This window comes from Leptonychotes weddellii, chromosome 14, assembly GCF_054177405.1.
Source record: "Leptonychotes weddellii isolate Sample4059 chromosome 14, ASM5417740v2, whole genome shotgun sequence".
NCBI classification, from domain to species: domain Eukaryota; kingdom Metazoa; phylum Chordata; class Mammalia; order Carnivora; family Phocidae; genus Leptonychotes; species Leptonychotes weddellii.
Window position 1 is genome coordinate 52,061,446 of NC_138382.1, and position 22,908 is coordinate 52,084,353.

Consider the following 22,908-nt stretch of genomic DNA (forward strand, 5'->3'; position numbering starts at 1 on the left):
TCAGACATGGGTCTCACTGGGCTAAGATCAAGGTGTTGGCAGATCTGTGTTCCTTCTGGACTCTCCAGGGGAGAATCTGTTTCCTTGCCTTTTCCACTCTCGAGGGGCTGCCTGCATTTCTCGGCTCGTAGCCCCTTCCTCCATTTTCAAAGCCAACTATGGCAGGTTGAGTCACATTACATCACTCCCACCCTCTCTTCTGCCTCTCTTTCTACTCTTAAGCCTCTCCTTCTACTCTTAAGCACTCAAGTGATTAGACTGGGCACACCAGGATAATCTCCCTATCTCCAGGCCAGCTGATTGGAACCTGAATTGTATCTGAAACCTCAATTCTCTTTTGCCAAGTGAGGTAACCTATGAATTGTTATTCTGCCTGCTGTAAGGTCCTACTTAGTTCGAGAGGAGGTGCTAGCAGATATTGGGGAAGTGGGGAGAGGGTCCGAAAATGAAGTTCATGGTTAGGAGTTGAGAGTGGCCATGTAGGAGAAGACTCACAATACGGTGTGGGCAGTGATGAGGGTCGTGGTAAATGAGCATGCAGACAGTTGAGAGGGGGACATCGTTAGCTGGGGTCTTGAGGGAGGTTCGCGATGGACTGGCATTATTAGGCTTGGGACTGGGCCTTGGAGGATAAGTAAGATTTGGGTACAAAAAGAAGGCAAAAGAAGCCAATGGTATTTCAAGTAATCGATATTAAATCAAAGCCAATGAAATAGCCATTTTCGTACGGGAAAGATAGTCAAATATTGACCCTCCAAGTCAACCTCATGCATCAAAGCAAAAGGCACAGAGGCAAAAGACAGCAGTTAAGTGTCGTCGGAAAAGCTCGGGCGGCCTCTTCTACCTCCTTTCTCACTAACTTGGTCAGAACTTCCAGTCTGCTGGTTTGTTTTATCAGCTGTCCATACTCTTATTTTTCCTTACACAGCTTCCAATTATGTAGTTCCCTTCCGAGAAAAGTAGCCTCTTCGCAATTTTTTTTTTTAAAGATTTTATTTATTTATTTGACAGAGAGAGACACAGTGAGAGAGGGAACACAAGCAGGGGGAGTGGGAGAGGGAGAGGGAGAGGCAGGCTTCCCGCTGAGCAGGGAGCCCGATGCAGGGCTCAATCTCAGGACCCCGGAATCATGACCTGAGCTGAAGGCAGACGCTTAACAACTGAACCACCCAGGCGCCCCCTCTTCGCAATTTTTTATGGCTTACAAAGCTTTATGCTTTGAGCAGAACAAGTTCTGCTGTTTTGATTGGACCAGCTGGAGCTGAAGGCTGCTTAACAGAGAAACTCCTACTTGGAGGCTGATCATCCAGCCCCCTCGGATGGTGCCTGCTTAGGAAAACTGAACAGGAGAGACCCAAAGAAAGCAGACATTGTAGGGGAGAGGGACTAGGGGGTGGGGGAGGGAGGGAGGCTGAGAGTTGTTCTTGCAGTGTCCTTCCAATATGTTTACATTATCAAAGGTTTCCTGAGTGTGTATCTGTGTCTTGAAGTCAATGAAAATAGTGTTTGGCATGTTTTATGGAGGAATCATGTGGACTCACCAAACCTCTGAGTCTGTTGTGCCTGCAGGTTATTTTGGTTATTAAGATTTCCAAATTGATTTGATTATTTGTGAGCTGGAGACAGTCCTTCTGGGAGCCAAGTGCTTCTTTTTTACACCTTATCACATGTAGCTCTTATTTAATGATTTTCAGATAATTACCCATAGAATTTTCTTCTTCCAAGTCCTGGATAGACTCAGTATCATATCATATCATATCATATCATATCATATCATAATCAATCTATCATATCATATCATCATATCATAACACGTCATATCACTTTATTGGTGTGGATTCACAAAGGTGAGGATGTTCCTGAACTCCCATGTCTAAAATCCAGAGAACATAGCAACTACTGGATGGTGGTATTGCCGTGGACTCAGTCTCAATAATCAGCTCACTATGGCAAAAGTGGAACGATAGGGTTAGAATGAATTACAAGCCTCTGCATTCACATTTGTCGGGGTTTTTTTTTCCTTTCCAAAAATAGAACGCTATTAAAATTCAAAGCAGAGGAGGAGTCATGAGGGCCGCTAAGTTACAAGGCAGGCAAACCCTTAAAGAAAGAAAATAGTAGACTAGTTAATAAATTAATTCAGGAAAGAAAAAAAGGGTGACTAAATGAAAGAAGACACCTCCAGATGGTATTATTAGTAATTACTGTGATAAGATGGAATAAAATGGAAGCGGACAGGAAGGATAGAGAAAAGAAATGGTTCACAAAGTGTGTCTCAGAAATTTAGAAACAGGAAGATTTTGGATCAACCCTTTTTTATAATCACAAGCTTCAAGGAATTGTAAAAAGGACATTAGAAACAATAACCAGCAAACTGGAAATTATTACCAGCCAACAGGAAGAAAAATTAGGTTCACAGAAAAGAGGGTGAAGACAGCCAGCGCCAAGAAATTCCATAGCAGGGCTTTTTAACACAAGAGAGAGCCTTGAGGATTGGCAGAGGAGGGATGTTCCCCAAGGTATAGGTAAACTTGAAGGAAGTGAAAGAGGAAATAGAAAGAAAACAAAGAAAAATTCTTGTAATACGGTTCCCAAAGAACTATGGTAGAAACAACTCAAGAACATCTGCAAAAAGAAACCCCAGATAATTAGTGGCCAAAAATTCCTGAAGTCCGTGTGGAAAGAAAAGATCTTAACAACATATGGAAGAAGAAAAATGTCATCCTGTACAGCTCAATATAATCAAAATATGCCATAGTTAGCAACAGCCATTCCCGGAGAAAGCAAATGTATGGTTCCTGGTAATACACCAACCCAAATAAGAACCCAGCCCCAGGGCTGGTTTCTAGCCAAAATATGTCGTCGCATTTAAAGAGATTTTCACACATGGGGCGCCTGAGTGGCTCAGTCGTTGGGCGTCTGCCTTCGGCTCGGGTCATAGTCCCAGGGTCCTGGGATCGAGCCCCGCATCGGGCTCCCTGCTCCGTGGGAAGCCTGCTTCTCCTCTTCCGCTCCCCCTGCTTGTGTTCCTGCTCTCGCTATCTCTCTCTCTGTCAAATAAATAAATAAAATCTTTGAAAAAAAAAAAAAGATTTTCACACATCCAGAATGTCCACAAAAATTGATCAATCTTGGTGCTGAAAGAAAACGTTCAGAGCTCAGAAAAACTTGTTATTCTCTTATTCCAGGTGGGGTTAAGACAAGGACTGTCTTAGGTAGGGTCATCAACCATCCTTGGTTGGCTGGGACCAGAAAGTTTCTAGAGATGTAGGACTTTGCATGCTCAAGCCAAGATGGCCATGAGCACACTGGGACGGTGGGTTACCCCAGCACTAGTTTCTTCCAAGTGACAACGCAGGGAAGCTGGTTGGGCTCAAATGGTCTATAAAATTATGATAGAGAATTCTCTAAACTCTTCTAGTACTGCAGTTTCAAATTTGTTGTTTTCTCCTGCCTTCTAGGAAAATGTTCCTAAAATATTCAGCATTTGGTGGTTCATTCACTCATCCAGTTAAATATTGATCGTGTGCTTTTTCATGCCTTGGGCTGGGTGTGTAGTTACAATGACAAACACGCTCCTGCCTTCATGGGGCTCAGAGGCAAAGTGGAGAGCAGGGTATGAGAGAAACAAACACAACTATGCATATAATTGGAAATGTGATAGATGGTCTGAGGGAGAAGAACAGGGTGATATGCTTGAGAATGCCATAGAACATGTAATTTCCACCTGAGAAGCGGAGTTCTAGTTAGAAAAGCCTGTCTGAGGAAGTGGTATGGAAGCAGAGACCTGAAGGATAGGAGAAGAGAGGAGCCAGAGGGGGAACCAGGCTGCACTGCAGGAAATGAGTGTGTGGAGATGGCAGGTAAAATGTTCCAGGCAGAGGCAGAACATGCAAAGGACCTGAGGTAGGAAGGAGCCTGGTGGGTTGAAGGAGTTGAGAGAAGGCTAGCGTCTCTCTTCCCTTAAGGGGAAAGAGAAATGTTTTACCCTTCAGCTGGAAGAGTCAGGAGTGCTGGGAGTGATGGTGGTAACAGTGATCCAGCAGAGTTGGTGGGGCGGGGGGGGGGGGAGGGTGAGGGGGGAGAGACACAAGAAACAAAGGCCAAAGATCAGTAGATAGTGACTTTTTTGCCTGAACTCTTCTTATTACATCTAAAGAAATCAGTATAACTGCCCTGGGGTCTCTCTGATGAACACACAGTATAAAAAGCTTTGGGACACAGATGGAAGCAGAAGCTCTGAAACAGAGCTGAAAATAAGAAATGACAGAGACTTAGGAGGATGAGTTGTGAAGGATAAAGCCCTACTTAATCTGAGATTTGCAAAAAACGAGGAAAAAAAATACAAAGGCCATTTCTAGCTATGCTAAGCGCCAGAAGAAGGGGGGTATTAAAATATGAGCAATAGTTTGGCTAGTAGATGGTCTCATGCCAAGAAGACCCAAAAATGCCTAAATACTGCTTCACCTTAAGAGGCCCCCAAAGGAGAGATACCTGAGGGACTCTGACATAGGAAAGCAGTGTATTCTTGTGGAGGTTTTTTTTTTTTTTTTTAAGAGCATAAATGAATCCATAACCTGTTAATTACTCAGGATAAACCTGTAGGGAGGATTTTTCTATGCTTCTAAGCTCCATCTTCGGACCTATTGAAGGTTCTAAGTAAAATCCCTGTGAAAATGTTGAAAATGTGTTTTACAGTTTTGAAGTTGAAACAAAAGTGGGAGTCCTGTCTGAAATACTGGATTACAGAAATTCAGAATCACATTGACGGGCTGGGAGGAAGACCTACTACAAGAATGGGATTCAGAGATGATGGAAGGAGCCCGTGCTACAAAGAGGGGCCGGAAGAGGCTTCTCTGCGCAAGAGTCCAGGCTTGGGCTGGCCGGGGGCTGCCCTGGGCTAGAGGGGCAGCCAAGGGATGGGCGCAGAGGCGGTGTGGCCTCTGCCTGGGAGACTTCCTCCGTGCAGTCCTCCAGCAGTGGCTCCTCTCCGCGGGGCTCCTGCGTGCGCTCCCTGCTGGTGCAAGTCCAGGGGCTTCGGCGCATGCGCTACGCCAGGGGCTTGCCCTGTTCTCTTTTGCTTCCAGGAGGTGCCCCACAAGGTTCCATAAAACAGTGATGAGAAACTTTCTTTCTACGGTTAACCGAATCTCTGGGTGCCTACATGCCAAATAGCACAGGGAAACATTGAAAGGAAATGCAAGTTCCTAAACAGAAAAATTTCAGAAATGATTTTAAGCCCGAGGAAGTCAACACATGGTATGGACTTTCAAATATAATTTGAATGGTGATGTGACCTGAAACTCTGAATTTTTACCCCAATTCTTGCCATAAAATTCCCACTAGGTTTTTTTATTTTATATGCTTGAAAGAAATGCCGAAAGGTTTTATACGGCAAGAGCGAATACACAGAAAGCCACTAATGAAGTCAAAGATCAGAGAGGGTGAGTTCAGTCAAATTGTCAGCATTATTGAAGAGCAGGCTGGGTCACATGGTGCTAACATTAAATAGAGCAGAGCACATAGACTTTGGAGTTAGAAAGACCTGAGCTTGAATCACACTCTGTCCCTTAGCGTCTGGGTTGGGGTTGTCATATGATAAAGGGGTTGGTGATAGTTATTTGAGGAGGATTAAAGGAGATGATGAATGCGGACCATTTAGTACAGGGTCAGGCATATAATAAATACTCAAATTTATTATTGCTGTAATTTTAGGATGCATGAAATCATGTTGAGAATCCTCACTATCAACTGATTAAAAAAATCACTTTAATAAAAGACCCAACAGGCAACCAAGCCATTAAATTCACAGGCCTGGTAAATATCTCAAGATGCCAGCCAATGAAGTAGCATCTCATCAAATCATCTTTGTAAGTGCAGAGACAATTTCAACATCAAGCCAAAGTGTGTTATGGACTGAATGTTTGTGTCCACCCCCGGCCCCATGCCTGTGTTGAAATCCTAACCCCCAATGTGATAGTATTGGGAGAGTTTCCACCCTCATGAATGGGAATAATGTCCTTATAAGAAGAGACGGGACATGGCTTGCTTCCCTCTCTGCTCTCTGCCAGGTGAGGATATAATGAGAAGACAGCCATCGGCAAACTAGGAAGTGGGTCCTCACCAGATACCAGATCTGCTGGCACCTTGATCTCGGACTTCCCAGCCTCCACAACTGTGAGAAGTAAATGTTGTTTAAGCCACCCGGGTCTGTGGTAATTTCTTATAGTAGCCTGAACTAAGACACTAAGACAGTAGGAATCTAAAAAATAAGAAGACAACAATACTGGCCCAGTTGCTTAGAGGTGATACATTTATGTGGTATTTAAGTATGTAAGAAACAACACTAGATAATATCACCTACTTAGAATATGCAAAGCTAGAATGTCTCTGCCAAAAGGCAGACAACGATGAGGTTTTAATGAAAAGAACAAATGGGATAAGATGACAACAAGGAAAAAGAAAAAGCTAATAATAGATTAAGAATTAATCTCAAAAAAGATGTTCACATAAAAATAAGCTAAAAAATGCATACTATTTTCACAACCAGAGAAATTAAAATAATTTATTAAAAATATCAATAGCATCTAAAATCCCCCATGCCAGCAGAAGACATGCATGGAAGTATTGACAAGATTGTACTATTGAGAGATTTTTTTTTAAAGCAATTAAAAAGTAGTAATAATAAACGCAAAAACAATATAGCTGATAAGAACAGCAATCTCGAACATGTGGAAATAGGTCAGAAAGGAACCCAGATACAGAGAGACCAGATATAATACAGCACAGGTATCCATTTCTTTTTCTGTTTTGCTTTTTACATGTACCCATTTCCTAAGAGATACTTTTGTTTTGTAGGAATTCTGAATCCAGGAATTCAAGACAGAAATATAAAACCAAGAAAATGGATAACATTTACATCAAGTTGGGTGGTGGTCTCTTTAGATACATGACTTAATAAACTGCAGGCATTTTATTTTTTTGTTTGTTTTCTTTTGTTTTAAAGACTACAAGACAATGACATAGGAATCTCAATATAAAATCTATATTGAGAGATTCACCTAAAATCTATGTTGAGAGATTTATTCACCTTTCCATCTGAAATCTGAAAGCTCTTCAGTGAATGTAGAAGAAAGTTTAAACTCTGAGGTTCGCTGCTCGTCTCTGGCTAAGAGCAGATGCCCTGAATCAGGCTGCTTGGATTGAAATCCAGGCTCCATCACTGATGGCTGCTAGTTGTGAGAACTGGGAGAAGTTACTCTTTAATCCTTAGTTGATTCATCTGTGACATGAGGACCACTGTGTGTGATAGCAGTGTTTGGTGCATGGTGAACACATACAGTAACTGCCAGTAACACACGGTCCTCTCCCTACATGTTCAGTCTTCTCTTCCTGCATCCTTCTTTTATTTTTTTTTTAAGATTTTATTTATTTATTTGAGAGGATGGGGGGCAGAGGGAGGGAGAGAATCTCCAGCAGACTCCATGCTGAGCACAGAGCCAGATATGGGGCTCAATTGCACAACCGTGAGATCATGACCTGAGCCGAAATCACTCAACCAACTGAGCCACCCAGGCGCCCCTCTTCCTGTATCCTTCTTCCGGAAGAAGAGCCGTTCCCTGAAGACACCCCATCATCTCCTGTCTCTGTCTTTAATCTGATGTTTTTAAAGGAAACTCAGGCTTGTTAGGATCCCAAAGACAGTTAAGTATCAAAACCTGGATTTGAACTCAACTTTGTTGGATAGCTGACTCCTGCTTTAGGCCACTTTTACTCTCCATCTTATGCTCGCTTCCACTTTGATGGATAAGCTTGTATCAGAGCAATCCCTGTCCAAGAAAAACTAGGGGAAAATAATCTGCTTAAAATTGTTGATGAGCTACCAAGAAACCAGGATTTAAAGTGTCAAGATCCTTGAAAGAAGACTCATTGAGATGAGCTTGCCATTCCGCATTGCTTTTTCTCTTGAAGCATTTGCTGCTTCAACAGAAGAATGAGGCTCGTGGAGGCCTATTCCACATTCATGGATTAGGAGACTCAATATTATCACTTCTCCCCAAATTAGTTTATAGATTATTATAAGCCTAATCAAAATGTCAGCAGATGTGTGTGTGTGTGTGCTTGTGTGTGTGTGTATGGAAATTAACAAGCTGCTTCCAAAATTTATATGATGACACAGAGCACAGAAAATACCTAAGAATACCTAAGGCAATCTTGAAGAATGAAATTTGAAGATTTACATTTCCAGCTAAAGCTATAGTAATTACAAGAGTGTAATATTGGTAAAAGATATATAAACAATCCAGTAGTATAGAAAAGAAAATCAAGATACAGACCAACACTTGTCCAGTTATCTGATTGATGACAAAGAGGACACTGGGTACAATAATAAAAAACTTACTTCAATAAATGGCTCTGGGTCAACAGGATATTCATATGGAAGAAATTTGAATCTTTTCACCCACTTCACACCTTATGCAAAAATCACCTCCAAGTGGATTATAGCTACAAATGTGACAGTTAAAATTATAAAGCTTCTAGAACTATGACATAGAAGATTATATTAATGACTTTGGAGTAGACAAAGAGTTCTTTTTTTAAAAAAAAAAGATTTTATTTATTTGTGAGAGAGAGAGAGCGTGAGAGAGAGAGCATGAGTGGAGGGAGAGGCAGAGGGAGAAGCAGACTCCCTGCTGAGCAGGGAGCCTGATGCGGGGCTCCATCCCAGGACCCTGGGATCATGACCTGAGCCGAAGGCAGCCACTTAACTGACTGAGCCACCCAGGTGCCCCAAGAGTTCTTAAATATTAGGGTGGAAGCAGCACTAAACAAAAAGGAAAACATTAGAAAATTGGACGATATGAAAACTAAGAACTTCTGTTCATCAAATATACTATTAAGAAAGTGAAAAGCAAACGACCAAATGGGAGAAGACATTTGCAATACATATATTGACAAGAAACTTGTGTCCAGAATATAAAAGCAACATGCATAGGCAATCAGAAAAAGAGACAATTCAATGTTTTAAAAATGCAAGAAACCAAAAAAAAAAAAAAAAAAGCAAGAAACCTTGAACAGAACTTCAACAAAGAAGATAAGCAAATGGCCCGTAAGAATATGAAAAAAGGCTCAGGATCATTAGTTATCATGAAAGTGGAAATTAAAATTAAAGAGCACTAACACTGCACACTCACTAGAATGGCTAAACCTAAAAGGGTGATAATATCACATGATGGAGAGGATGTGGAGCAAATGGAACTCTCACACACAGCTGGTAAAGGTGTAAATTGGAGGTCGAGCCATTGAAATTATTAATATTCAGCTTTGACCTGCAAAAACTATAATTTCTTAGGGTTCAAGCAAATACAACCACTTTGGAAAACTGCTTATCAGCAATTACTAAAGCTGAATATACACATAGCTTGTGACTCAGTGGCAGTTTCCCTCTTAGGTATAAATCCAACAAAAATCTGGGGCACCTGGGTGGCTCAGTCATTAAGTGTCTGCCTTTGGCTCAGGTCATGATCCCAGGGTCCTGGGATCGAGCCCCGCATCGGGGTCTCTGCCCTGCGGGAAGCCTGCTTCTCCCTCTCCCAATCCCCCTGCTTGTGTTCCCTCTCTCGCTGTGTCTCTCTCTGTCAAATAAATAAAATCTTTAAAAAAAAAAAATCCAACAAAAATGTGTTCATGTGGGCATCGGAAAACACGATCAGGAATGTTCACAGCAACATTGTAGTAGCCAAAACCCGTAAACCATTCAAATATCCATCATCAGTTGAACAACAACAACAAAATAGAGAATTTGTGACATTGATTCACTGGAACACTCTTCAACAATGAAAATGAATAAACTATAGCTATGGGTGACAACAGAGATGAATAAAACATGCATAATATTGAGTGAAAGAAACCAGATGCAAAAGAATGCATATTGTATAAAGTTCAAAAACAGGCAAAACTAATCTATGGTGATAGAAAACAGAATAGTGGTTACCTTTGGGAAAGAGGCATTAATGATTAGGAGGGGCCCAAGGAGGGGTTCTGGGGTGCTAGTCATGGTCCATTTCCTGACCTGTGTAGATGTGAAAATCCATCCAACTGTACGCTTGTGCTTTGTGCATTTAAAAAATGTACACATACTTAAATTAGTTAATTAATATTATTTAATTACAGATCAGGGCTGACAGAGAGCCTAGATAAGTCTGTAACCCCAGAACAGTGGGGTGGGGAAGGGTGCTCCAGTCGTTGTCAGGGACTCTGGGAGAAAATGGCCCTGAAGGTATTTTGAACCCCACGGGTCCACTACAGTAGAGTAGATGTGAAGGTGGTGTGTTCAGGCAAAGAAGACTGGAGGAAGCAGTTCACTGCCCCTTCCAGTTCTTCATGCCTGCATGTCCATTGGAGGAAAGGACCATGTTTCCCTGAGCTCCAGTGGGGGACTCAGAGCCGCCCGAAAGGCCATGTTACTTCCTATTCTTACTCACATCCTGCATTCTACCTGCTCATGGTGGACACTAAAAACTGAAACCTCTAAAAACAACAACGACAACAACAAAAAACTGAGCCCTCTAAGTTTTGGCTCTTTTGAACCCATACATTTTTCTTCTCCACCCAAAACTTTGTTTTTGAAAATGATATTCCGGATTCTCACAGTTGTTAGATCCTAATTTGGAAGTTAAAGGTTAAACTAACATCTTTTCTGTTCGCCTTCCAGCTTTAACAATCCTTATTCTCCTCAAGGCAATGGCCCCCCGGTTGAAACGGACAAATCTGATGTACAAGGATGTGGGGAAAAGCAAAGCACATTAAAGTGCTTTAAAATGTTGTGTTGGCATGTTAACTTTCATTTTCATTCTATAATAAGCAATGATAAAATAAAATATAAAATATATCTTTTAAATAGCTATTTTGGAATGTCAACAAGGCAACATAAAAAGGTGACAGTGAGGAGTATGGTGTCCAGAACAAGGAAAATGATCTACTGATGTTTCGTTGCTTTGTGGCCAGATTTTGGGTTCACACTTTAAGTGCGTCATTTATAATCTTGAGTATGTTCAGGTACAGACAAAGAATAGATGGGTACTATATTACTCTGCTCAGGCTGCTATAGCAAAAGTACCATTGACTGGGTGGCTTAAACAACAGATATTTATTTCTCATAGTTCCGGAAGCTGGGAAGTCCAAGATCAACATCCTGGCAGATTTGGTGTCTTGTGAGGACCAGTTTCCTGCTTCGTAGATGGCTGTCTTCTCACATAGCAGAAGGGGGTCTCTTTTATTATGGTAGTAATCCCATTCATGAGCCTCCACTCTCATGACCTAATTACCTCCTAGACCACACCTCCAAATACCATCACGTTAGAGGTTAGGGTTTTAACATATGAATTTTCGTGGGACACAAACATTCAGTCCATAACAGGTGCTGACACCACAATGTGTAGGGTATGGTTGAAAAAGCTGTGTGTTTTAGCAAAACAAACAAAAAACTCAAAACCAACACAACCCAAAACCTCAGGAGAACATATCAGTTGACTTCAAATATCTATAAGGTTGTCCCTTCTCAGTATTTTTAATTACACTTGCACATGTGTTTTGGGTTATATTACCTCATGCACATTTTTGGATAAGGATGGATGGTAATACATTCCCAAGCAAATACAATTCAGTTCTTTATGTTGATCAGATTGACCTGTTCAGCATACTCCTTTAAGTAAAAATTTGTATTTCTCATTTTCAAATAAAATTTCAAATCCAGTAAAAGCAGAGGCTCATTTTATGAAGGCAACTATACGTGTATTGCTGAAGAACAGATTACAAAAGCTTGTTTGCTTCTTTAAATGACTTTCCATAATAGCTGTTTTCTGCCCAGCACAGCAGAGAAAATGCATCCTTAGAATTTAATATATAGAATTGGAGACCATTCACTGTCCATATTTGCTTCAATCAACTTCGGAAAACAAAATATCCACATTGAATTTTTTTGATGAAGTTGCAAAATGAATTGGGATAAACAAAACAACAATAAAAGTCTATGAAAATGTGCATTTATATGATAAAAATAAAACCTTTATCTATCTGAATCATGGAAAAAAGGATTATAGTTCTTTTATATGGAAATAATCTCCCTCTTGCAGAAAGAGATGTATATTGGTTACTTGCATTTTTCTGGCTAGTGTTTTCGCTCATGAAATTGATGAGGTATAGGTCAAATTCTCTGAGTGATCACAAATTCAAGGACCATAGAATAGTAGGAGAGAGACCAACTTTGGTGCATGCTCAGCTGAAGTGATTAAAACTTAAAACATCTTTGGCTTCACAGGCTTTGCACAAGAAAGTTACATGAATCTCCATTTAGCTACTTACATAGCATCCACCTTGATGCCTAGTTACTTGAAGCAAAATTTCTGATCAGTACTTTAGTAGATTGCTCAAAAATACCAGTCACCCTTTCTTAGAAAATTCTTCTGTTCGAGAGAAGGAAGACACACAATGCCTTTAAGATGTCATCTGAACACAAATAAAATCTTGGCATTTGACAATTTTATCATTATTCAATACAGGTGTCCCAGTTCTATCCTGTCTGTCCCATTCCATCTCATCCCATCCTATCCCCCTCCACTTTGTTCCATTTGTTCCATTAAGAATCACTGATCCCTGGCCTTCTACCGTGCACATCAACATTTCAGCATGCAGTGTCCTTCTTCAATGGGGAATTATGGTCACGGTGGTGGCAGTTGGTGGTCATTGGTTCTGAAACTATTTCATCATAAGTAGTGTTCCTTCTACTGGAAACAGTTATATGGCTTCTCATTCAAACTTCAGTCTATTTTATCTATTTCATCTCAGGTAAGAAGCAGAGTCTCATTTAGGGAAGATAAACTTGTTTCTTGTCAAAATTCATTCACTCACACAGCCACACATTTTAAAGCTTAGTCTTTTATTTTAGAGACGAATACAATTCTGAGATCTGAGAGGTCTCCGGGTATCTTGTAGCAGTGGCTTGAGAAAGAGCCTTTGAGCATGACATTCATTCACTCATCTATATGTTATTATGCAAGTATTTGTTGTGTATTGGACACAGTGCTAGATGTGGGGGAAATGGTGGTAAGACACAAAATCTCTGACCTCTTCACCATCCTTCGGCTGCTGAGAGCATTTCCTTCCACTTCATCTTTTTTGTTTTGTTTTGTTTTCAGCTCATTTGTAGTTTCCCCCAATTATCAGCTCTTAACAAATGAGTAGAGGCCCAGATTCTAACTCCGTGCAAAGCACATACATTGGGTGAGACTAGCCATATGCCTCAATTGGCACATGCTCCCCGCTTTTTTTTTTCAAGAAAGGATTTGTTATGTCTTTAATAAAGATTTAAAAAATAGATGCAGTTTTTATTCTATCACACAATGGAAATATTTCTACAGTTCATTACAGAAAATTAACATAGGCCCTTTGACACTGAGTTTGGGCATAGGGATGCCAGGTGAAATATAGTGTTTGGGACATACTTATTAAAAATTTGTTGCTTAAGTGTATTCCTTTTAAACCGTGTTCTTAACACGTACGGACATAATATATTCATGATATATTGTTACGTAAACTAGCAGATTACATGCAACGTGATTTTATTTTTATAAAAACATGCCTATATACATAATAACAAGACTGGAATAATATACATTAAAGTTCTAACAACAGTTATCACTTGATAATGGGATTACAAATCATTTCAAATTTATTCTTTTAATTTCTCAATGTTTATTAAATTTTCTACAATAAATTATAGTATTTTAACAAAAAAATTTGTTGCTTATATGAAATTTACATTTAACTGAGCATTTTTTTTCTAAATCTGGCAATCTTATTTGGGCATCACAAATTTTATAAAGCGAGTCAGCTCCATAGTTCGACTTTCAGTAAAATCCAGAAACACTGTCAAATAGAATTGCACATAAAAAAGGGCTGGAGAGCCTTTAGTATCTAAGAGAATTCTGTTCTGACCTTACCAAAAAGTCACCAAGATTATGTCAAGATTAGCAAACTCTAACAAGAGTCCTTAAATGGAGAGTAACACAGGCATTAGAAATGATGAAAAATGTCCAAGAACCAGGGGCCTCCCGAGGGCCTTCCTACATTCGATGCTAGAACGAATTTCATAGATGTCAAGCTGCTCTGTAGACAGCATTATAGTGCTTCAGGTGAATCTCTGGGTTCACGGCATAAACACTCCTTTACATAATGTTTATCTCAGAGACTAGAACAGTTCCAAAAGAACTTCTCTCACTTGCCAAGAAAGATCTATTTTTAAAAACCCTTATTATAAAAAAAAAAACCCTATTTAAATATCATGGCAATAATCCCTGAGGAAAGGTGTAGTATTATAAAGAAAATTGTAAGATAAAAAGATTTAGGAAGGAACTCTTAGGGAAAATTCTCTCTTCCCAGCAGAGACTTTCTGAACTCACATACCCAAATAACTCCAAATAGATTTGCTACTCTGTATTTTTAAGTTATTTGTACATGAATATTTTATAGTGATTTTAAAGAACAGATGTTCTCGTATTTTCCCCTCTTGCAAATTTTGAAAATAATCTTTTAAAATGTCTTCAATATTCCAAAGTGCTTAACTTTTGCTCTGAGGTAATTACAGGTAAACATCTTGTTACCCAGTAGGTGGGTTTTTCAAGGATTTCCTAAATCACCTATGAGTTGTGTTCAAATGTTTCTGGCACCTGGTAGAGTCTACCAAAGAGTAGGGTGAGGATCAATAAAAATGCCCAGTAATGTCACTAACGATAGTTGATACTTCTTTCATAACTCCCTCGTGACCCAGCTGCACACCAGAAATAAAAGGCAAGGGTTGAAATCAGCCATAGATGAAAGAGTTGAAGAATCTGGGGGTGACTAGGCTGTAAAAGAAAGAAGACAGGAGAGCTTCTGTTGGAGCTCTGAAATGCTATCAAGAGGAAGAAGGGATTGGGTTGGCTGTGTGTGGCCTCGGAGGCTACAGCCAGGAGACTTGTGAGAAACTGAGGGAAGGTAGATTTTTATCTGTGCTGCAGAAGACCTTCCAATGATGAGAGCTTCCACTTCTCTGCTCTATTGGAGGGGACTGAAATGTTAGCAGGAGGTCTTGATGAAGATCACCTTTCCGGCTCTATGATTCTGGGGTTCACAAAAGTTAGCAACAGTGAGCCAGAATGTGCTATTTCAGATCTGTACATTGGGGAATCCTATTTGAATCAGAATCTCAGATTCTCAGCTCCAGCTGAGTGACCTTGGGTAAGTTGCTTAGAATCTCTATCTACTACAAAGAATTGTGAGACTTGAACAGTGTATGAATAATGCCTGGCATATACCAAGCACTGTGTAAAATGCCCAGTTAAAAAAAGCAACAACCAAAAAACCCCTAAACAGCTACATAAATAACATGGTTTCACCTGGGCTGGGCTTTTTCTGAGGTCTGGGCCTTTTTTGACGAACTCACAAACACCTATGGGAGAAAAGAGTGGACTATCCCCAAAGTTTAGTGGTGTTGAAGAGGTAAGTAGCCTAACCCCTGGTGGATTCCTCAGAAGGAGGGTGCAGATTTCACGACCTTTCACTACCTGGGTGGATGTCTGAACCATCATGACCTCCTTTTGAAGGGCCATTTTGGCCTGCAGGACACAGAAAAGTAAGACTTTTCTGCAGGAAATAGCAATGCTAGACAGATGGTAGGATACCTGGTATGGATGGTGGGGAACACTGGATGGATGGTGAGGGACACTGGGTGGAGGGTGGAAGACACTGGGCGGATGGTGAGGGACACGGGGTGGATGGTGAGGGACACTGAGTGGATGGTGGGGGACAGTGGGTAGATGGTGGGGGACACTGGGTGGATGGTGGGGGACACTGGATGGATGGGGGCTCACTGGATGGAGGTGGGGGACACTGAATGGATGGTAGGGAACACTACATGGATGGTGGGGGACACCTGGACAGATGGTGGGAGATTAATTCCAGGGTCCATGCAAGAGAGCCCGGCAGCGGGGCAGGGGTGGGGGGTGGGGGTCTTCCCTATTCAACAAGAGTATCTAAATGTATAAGTCCTTGGAGTTTTCATACAATCTAGGGGAGGGGAGGGTGCCATGAGGATAAGATCTTGGACCTTCTGCTTTTGGTGGAAGGGGCCATGAAGCAGATCTGATTTAATGTGCAGAATAAATAACTTCCTTGCATCCCTAGTGAGTGGATCATCCCTGCTTTTCCCTGGCACTTTCCCACGTTGGTGCCCAGTCCTCCGTGCCTTCTTCACTCAAGCTGGAGTCTCTCAGAACACTCCCTTCAGACTGCAGGCATCTATCTTGGGGCTACATTTCTGTATTATTTTTCCCTTTGTGTTTTCAGTATTAGAGAGGGTTATGAAAACATCAGGGAGGAAATTTCTTGGTTATAATACTGACTGTTCATCCTTACATAGTTCAAAAAAGTAAACTGAGCAAAGCACTTTACCTACTGTCTTTTTGAAATGCAGAGGTCAGAATCTGTAAGATTCTTTCTCGTTCAAAAGTCCTGCGATCTTTGATAGAGTTGGGAAGTTCTATTTGGTCATATTCGCAGTCATGGTGACAAAACCAGAACGGCTGTGATCCATTTGGGTATTTCCATTTGTGTGGCTGCCACTCCCATGCCAACGCTGACCATAGGAAGAGGGTGTGTTGGCCTGGGAGGGACACAGGCTCCATTCTCATACTCAGAAGCACCTCTGGAGAGGCTGGTTTCTAACCTCAAAGTGCTTTAAGACATAAGTTCAAGGTCAGCCCTTACCTCTCAATTTCCACCTTCTTGGAAGATTTATTCAAAGCCAAACACTAAAACATTTTGACTTAAGAAGTAATCATCAACAGCATAATCACTCTAAAAATACTCCTATGGTCCCTTCCATTTTCTTCCAGGATCCTCACCATCTTTCTAGTAATCCCTTGTGTGATTAATTGAGACCAGGTGTAAATGGTGCCCCTCATTGTTGCTGTGAATAGAGATTCTTGAATACACTTAATGGCAGTCTTAGTAGAAGCTATTGCTCTTGGATCTAGGCTCCTACAATGCTGTTTTGTTCACACCAGTGAGAGGTCAGGATTTCATCCTCGCTCCTATTGCTCTGGAAGGATCCTGAAAGTATCTTTTTGGGGTACCTTATTTCCCAGCTATGAACACAATGAATCCAGGGGAATTGTCAATCCAGTGATCCATTTCTTTGGGACTCTACTTGCATGATTTTCCATATTGAATGACGTTCTACCAGCCCGATAAACATACAGGCAAGGTTGAATCATCTTTTCTTTCCCCTTGGATCAGGACTCCAGGGAAACAGGTGCAGGAAGCAGGTGGGAACTCTGGTGAGCAGGCTGCTTCTGCCATGCTTATGCTGTTCAGCGGCCCCACAGGGGATGTGGGTGGAAGGAGTGAGGGGGCTCTTCGGCTGACTTGGGGTTCACCTCTGTAATATATAGCAGATCTGCTCAGAAGGGGCATGGTGTGGGGGTGCCCCAGAGCGGTTCTCCCAGAAGCCCTTTCAATCAAGACTGGTTTCCATGGCAGCGGTTGCAAGAGTTTCGAGGGGGGAACCGTGTCACTCTGGAGGTTTGTTTAGAGATCCAGGGCACACGGCTTGGCCATGAAGGAAGAGAACTAATTAGGTCTCTGAAGAGGGCCATTTTGCTCTCCTGGCTAGAGGGAATGAGGAGAGTATCTCTTTGACCTCTTTCAGAGAACTGAAGAGTTTCCAGTTTGGCTGAGAGAAATGACAGAAAAGAAAGTAAAAAATGAAGATGCTTCCAAAGAGATGAACAGGCATCAAAGTTTAGAGAGGGGTAAGTGGAAGAAAGTGACATTTTAAAATTTACATATGCATTCCTCATCTTCCTCCACAACAGTCTTTGAAGCAATTTGCAGGATGCATGATCCAGAAGGGTAGGAACTCAATGAAGGGATTTGGGTTTAAAAAGACCTTCGGGAATATTTTGGTTAAAGGTGGCAGCACCTTTAGCATTCTTAATTCCCCTCCCTTCCTAGACACCCACTGAAAATAAGTGAGAAAAAAAAAATAAGGAGGGGGAGAAAAAGTCCATCATTTTATATAAAACAAGGAAAAAGCCACAAATTGTGAAGCATTTCTACCAAATACTGTGAAATCTGGAGGAAAATAAGAGAGGATTGGTGACCACCTCAGGGCTTGACCAAGAAAAAGACTTCCTAAATGTGAGGGTTCCCAGCCTGAAAGGAACTTTTGATTAGAATGGCGAGGCCTGGGCTGGGTGGGTCACCAGATTAATAGGAATGAATATCCCTGTAGAGGACCATCTGCTTCCCTGAGACTGACTGCAAAATCAGTGCTGAAGGCAGAAATCACAGGCTCCATCGAATCCACTGTCCGAGACCGAGTGCTGGTGAGGGGCAAATGGCCGATGTGAGGTGCGGGGGAAAGAGACTGAGGAGACCACATTTGCTATTTGCCAGAGAGCCTATGACTTACAGGGCTTTGCTGTGAATGGCATGGGCCAAAAATCCGAAGGGAAAGAAGCATCCAAATGCAAAGAAAACCATAGATTTGATGAAGTGGGGTTTTGAGACAAGAAACCCAAACCAAAGTTTCAGACCTCCCCAGCTTACTTCCCTGAGCCCTTCCCCAAAGGAAACTCCAATAAACAGCTGATCTCAAGAAAAGTCAGAAAGGAACGCAAAAGAACCCACAGATAACTTACATATAGATCCTGCAAAGAAAGAAGACATATGACTAATAAGAGAGGGAAAAGCATAAAAGACATCTTGATTATGTTGGAAATAGCCAAGATTATTCACTCTGGTGTGTCTGGTGATGCCAAATTAAAGTATTATTTCTGTTGTGAAAAAAATAGACTTGGTCGTGGACTTGAGTTAGCCAAGTAAATATTTTCTTGGCAGTGTACAACATCAGCGCAAAATGCCTATTTATGCATAGACTGTAATTATAGCATTCAATTAACATTCTTAAGTGATTCTTATTTCTGGCCTGGTGGTGGTTGGGACTTGGGAGATAGGAGTTCTGCCTGGCATCCTTGCCTGGAAACCACTGACTGATATTTGAGTTTGGAGATTTGATGTGGACATAGTAGCAGAGAGGAGAGAGGGGAAGTATGAGCTGCACCGAGTTCACATCTCAATGTGTTGCAACTTGTTGTCCAATCTTTGGAGTGAAATGGATCTTACTAAGGTAAAAAAGAAAAAAAAAGGCCCAGTTTCCAATCCAACAGACACTTTTCAATATTAGTTTACTTGACTTATTTCTGGGGTATGCAGGATTTTGACCATCCTTTTCTTTTCCGGAGGATTAGAAAGGCAAGCATGGAAGGAAAAGTATATGCGGAGACTATATCGCGCCTCTCCCATGCACAGGAGGACAGTGGTTATTGCGTGCCTACTATGAGCAAGAAGGCTACCCTGCCTCACTCGACCTTTGTGATGAGCCGGCAAGGCGAGGATCCTATTTTTCACCAGCTTCTAATGCAGACCGTACCTGGCCCCAGGAAGTGGCAGAGTCTTGAGTCTTCTCTGGGATTCAGAACAGTTACCCTTGGGAGGCTATTTGCCCAGTGGGTGCTGGGGACACTGAGATGAATTCAATAGGTCCTTATCTTCCATGAGTCACAGTCTTTTGTGGGATGCAGAGTAAACTGAGCTGTGACAAATGGCAGGGAAGCTTCTCTGGGTCTCCACAAATAGGACTGAGAAGCAAAACAGTCACACTAGTATTGATACTCATGGAGCATCAGTTTCACCATCTGTAATAATTCCTCCATCATTCTTATCTGTGTAACTGAGCCTGCCACACACAGTATAACACTCTGTAAGTTTAAATGCAATCATGATTTTTCAGTTATTCCTGTTCCAAATCCAACACTTCTTCCCCTAGTCAACAATGGCCTCTTACAGAAGAGCAAATAAGCAGAGAAAGACACAGATTTAAATTTCATTGTAGAACATCTTAAAATTTGCCAATTTCATTCTTTCTCTGTCTTTGGCCATGCCATCTCATCCCATGGTTTTGCACACATTCCTTCGGTCTGAAACTCCCTTTCTTGTTATTTCTTCAACTGATTTATTCTTCAACACTCAGCTCAGCTCTCACCTCTGCCCCTGCCTCTGGTCTTCGTGTCCCTCCTATGACACACCTCTCTCATGGTGTACCTTCAACCCAGATTACAACCATCTGGACATCTGTCTTCCTTATAGACTGTGAGCTCCTGAGGACAGGAGCTGTTTTATTTCTCTTTACCTAGCCCCTAGTTACATAGTAAACCTGATTAAATGTTTGTTGAAAGATTATCTTGAAGCAGCATCCATAAAATATTGGAGGAAAATTCGTTTTTTAACCACTTGGCAATGAGTTATTGTGTACTCAAAAGAGGGAGAGAGAGAGAGAGAAAGAGAGAGAAAGAAGTTCTAAAATTAGATAAACCCTCATGATTCATTAATTTAAACCATTTTTCCCCTGAGAACTCCTCTGTCTGGCATTGTTCCAGGCTCTCGATACAAAGGTGAGTAAGAGAGTTTCTGCACCCACACCGACTGAGTATGATGTCAGAGCTCCACATCAGGTATTCGGAGGGTGGAGCCGTGGATGTTTCACAGGGGCTGTGGGGTGCTGGGATTGTCCTCTGACACCTGACACCTGTACCTCTCCTCTAATGCTGGTATTATAAGCAGCTGGTCTAGTGATCAGATATGGAAGCACAGAGCTGTTGGATTTGGGCCCCTGCAGTAGGTGTAGAAATAGATGTGGAAAGAACAGCAACTGTCCAGGGGGCAAGAGACCAGGTTCTTGCGTGAAGTTTCCATCAAAGGTTGCATGACCTCGGGCAACTTGCTCCCTCTCCTTTGAGAGAGAGCTTTCAAACTTTTGTTAAGTTTCTGCTCACACAAAAAAAGAGTGGGATGAGATAATCTCTAAGATTCCTTCCAGAAAGCTTGGATCTATGACAGCTTGAAGCAGGCTCTGAAATCCATCAGCAGGAGCACCTTGATTGGGAAGATACCCCACAGCCCACAAATTGGGTCTTCCCTCTTCCCAGCTGTGTGATTGGCGTCTCACCAATATGGTCACAGCATCTGGTTTAGAGAACCAGCGCATTGACTCGCAACTGTGAGAGCCTTACTGTCCCTGGGTTAAAGCCATCTTAAAGTCTAAATGAAAGTCCATGAACTAGATCAACCAAGGGACCTCAGAAAGGAGGGAGTGGAATTCTGAGTACAGGGAGGTGAGTCTGTTTGTTTTCTAATTCTAATTAGAGAAAGGAAAAGAGTGTCAGGAGTCTTTAGTGATTCACATCTTAATAGCCTGGTTATAATTTATTAATCCCTTTCATCAAATTTTCAGCATCTCTTTCCCCAGGAGTCTAAGACTGACTCAAATGTATTTATTGTTTCTAGGTGGGGTGTCATTAAATATTTGGCATCTCATAAAGCTGGTTGGGAAACTGGATTATATATTATGTGAAGGCACAATTTCTGAAGGGAAAGGCATGAACTGATGAAACATTTTTTTAGGCAGAATGAGTGATATATGCAGATACACATATGTTTATTTTTTAAAATATTAATGACTTCATATTTATCTCCAATACTTACAATGCAGGTCTGGCATTTCACTTTTTTCCTATACTTTCCTTTCACCAGCAAACTCAGTGGTTTTCCTTAAAGTGGAATATCAGCTGAATAGTAAATGTGTCATGCTTTTTAGAAATTTGATATATGTATATGTTGTAAAATGATTACCACAATAAAGTTAGTTAACACATCCATCATCTTGGGTAGTTACCATTTGTGTGTGTGTGTGTGTGTGGTGAGAACATTTAGTACTCCCCAAATTTAATACTCAGTAAATTTCAAGTATGCAATACAGTGTTGTTACCTCTAGACACCACGCCGTACATTAGGTCTTCAGAACTTATTTATCTTATAACTGAGAGTTTGTACCTGTTGACCAATATCTCCCCATTTCCCCCACCCCCCAGCCCCTGGTAATTACCATTCTACTTTCTGATTCTATGAGTTCAACTTTTTTAGATTCCACATATAAGTGAGGTCATACAGTATTTATCTTTCTCTGTCTGACTTATTTCACTTAGCATAATGCCCTCAAGTATCATCCACGTTGTCACAAATGGTAGGATTTCCTTTTTTTGATGATTGAATAGTATTCCATTATATGTGCATATATATACCTAGATACCATAGATACCACAAAGATACACATACATCTATATATACCATATATACATCTATCTATATACATACATATAGAGATGTATATGTATATATGTTCATCTATAGACCTAAAAATCTCTATATGTACATTATCTATCTCTATCTATATGTGTGTGTATGTGTATATCTCACATCTTCTTTATCCATTCATCTGCTCATAGACACTTAGGTTGTTTCCACATCTTGGCTATTGTAAATGATGCTGTGATGAACATGAGAGTGTAGATAATCTCTTTGAGATAGTGGTTTTTATTTATTTTATATATATTCCCAGAAGTGGGATTACTGGCTCATGACAGTTCTATTTTTAATTTCTACAGGAACCTCCATACTGTTTCCCATAGGGGCAGTTCCAGTTCACATAAGCACCAACAGTGTATAAGGGTTCTCTGTTCTCCCCATTCTTGCTTACACTTATTATCTCTTGTTCTCTTTGATAATAGCCATTCTAACAGGTCTTAGGTGATATCTCATTGTGGTTTTGATTTTCATTTCTCTGATGTTAGTGATATTGAGCATCTTTCACATACCTGTTGGGCATTTGGATGTCTTCTTGGAGAAATATCCTTTCAGTTCCTCTGCCCATTAAAAAACAGGATTATTTGGTTTTTTTGCTATTGACTTGTA

The 22,908-nt window shown here is 41.1% G+C and overlaps 1 long non-coding RNA gene across 2 annotated transcripts in view; it reads left to right on the forward strand.

Annotated features, from left to right (window-relative positions):
- The window catches only part of LOC115937092 (uncharacterized), a 47,763-nt gene extending 40,787 nt beyond the window's left edge, over positions 1-6,976 (forward strand). Inside the window, exons 11-12 of one of the 2 annotated variants that reach the window (XR_014140083.1) lie at positions 6,072-6,184; positions 6,859-6,976. This is a non-coding gene — a long non-coding RNA (uncharacterized LOC115937092). The remainder of the gene's footprint in view (positions 1-6,071; positions 6,185-6,858) is intronic. The other variant, XR_014140082.1, reaches the window with a different exon arrangement.
- The last annotated feature ends 15,932 nt before the right edge of the window (positions 6,977-22,908 follow it).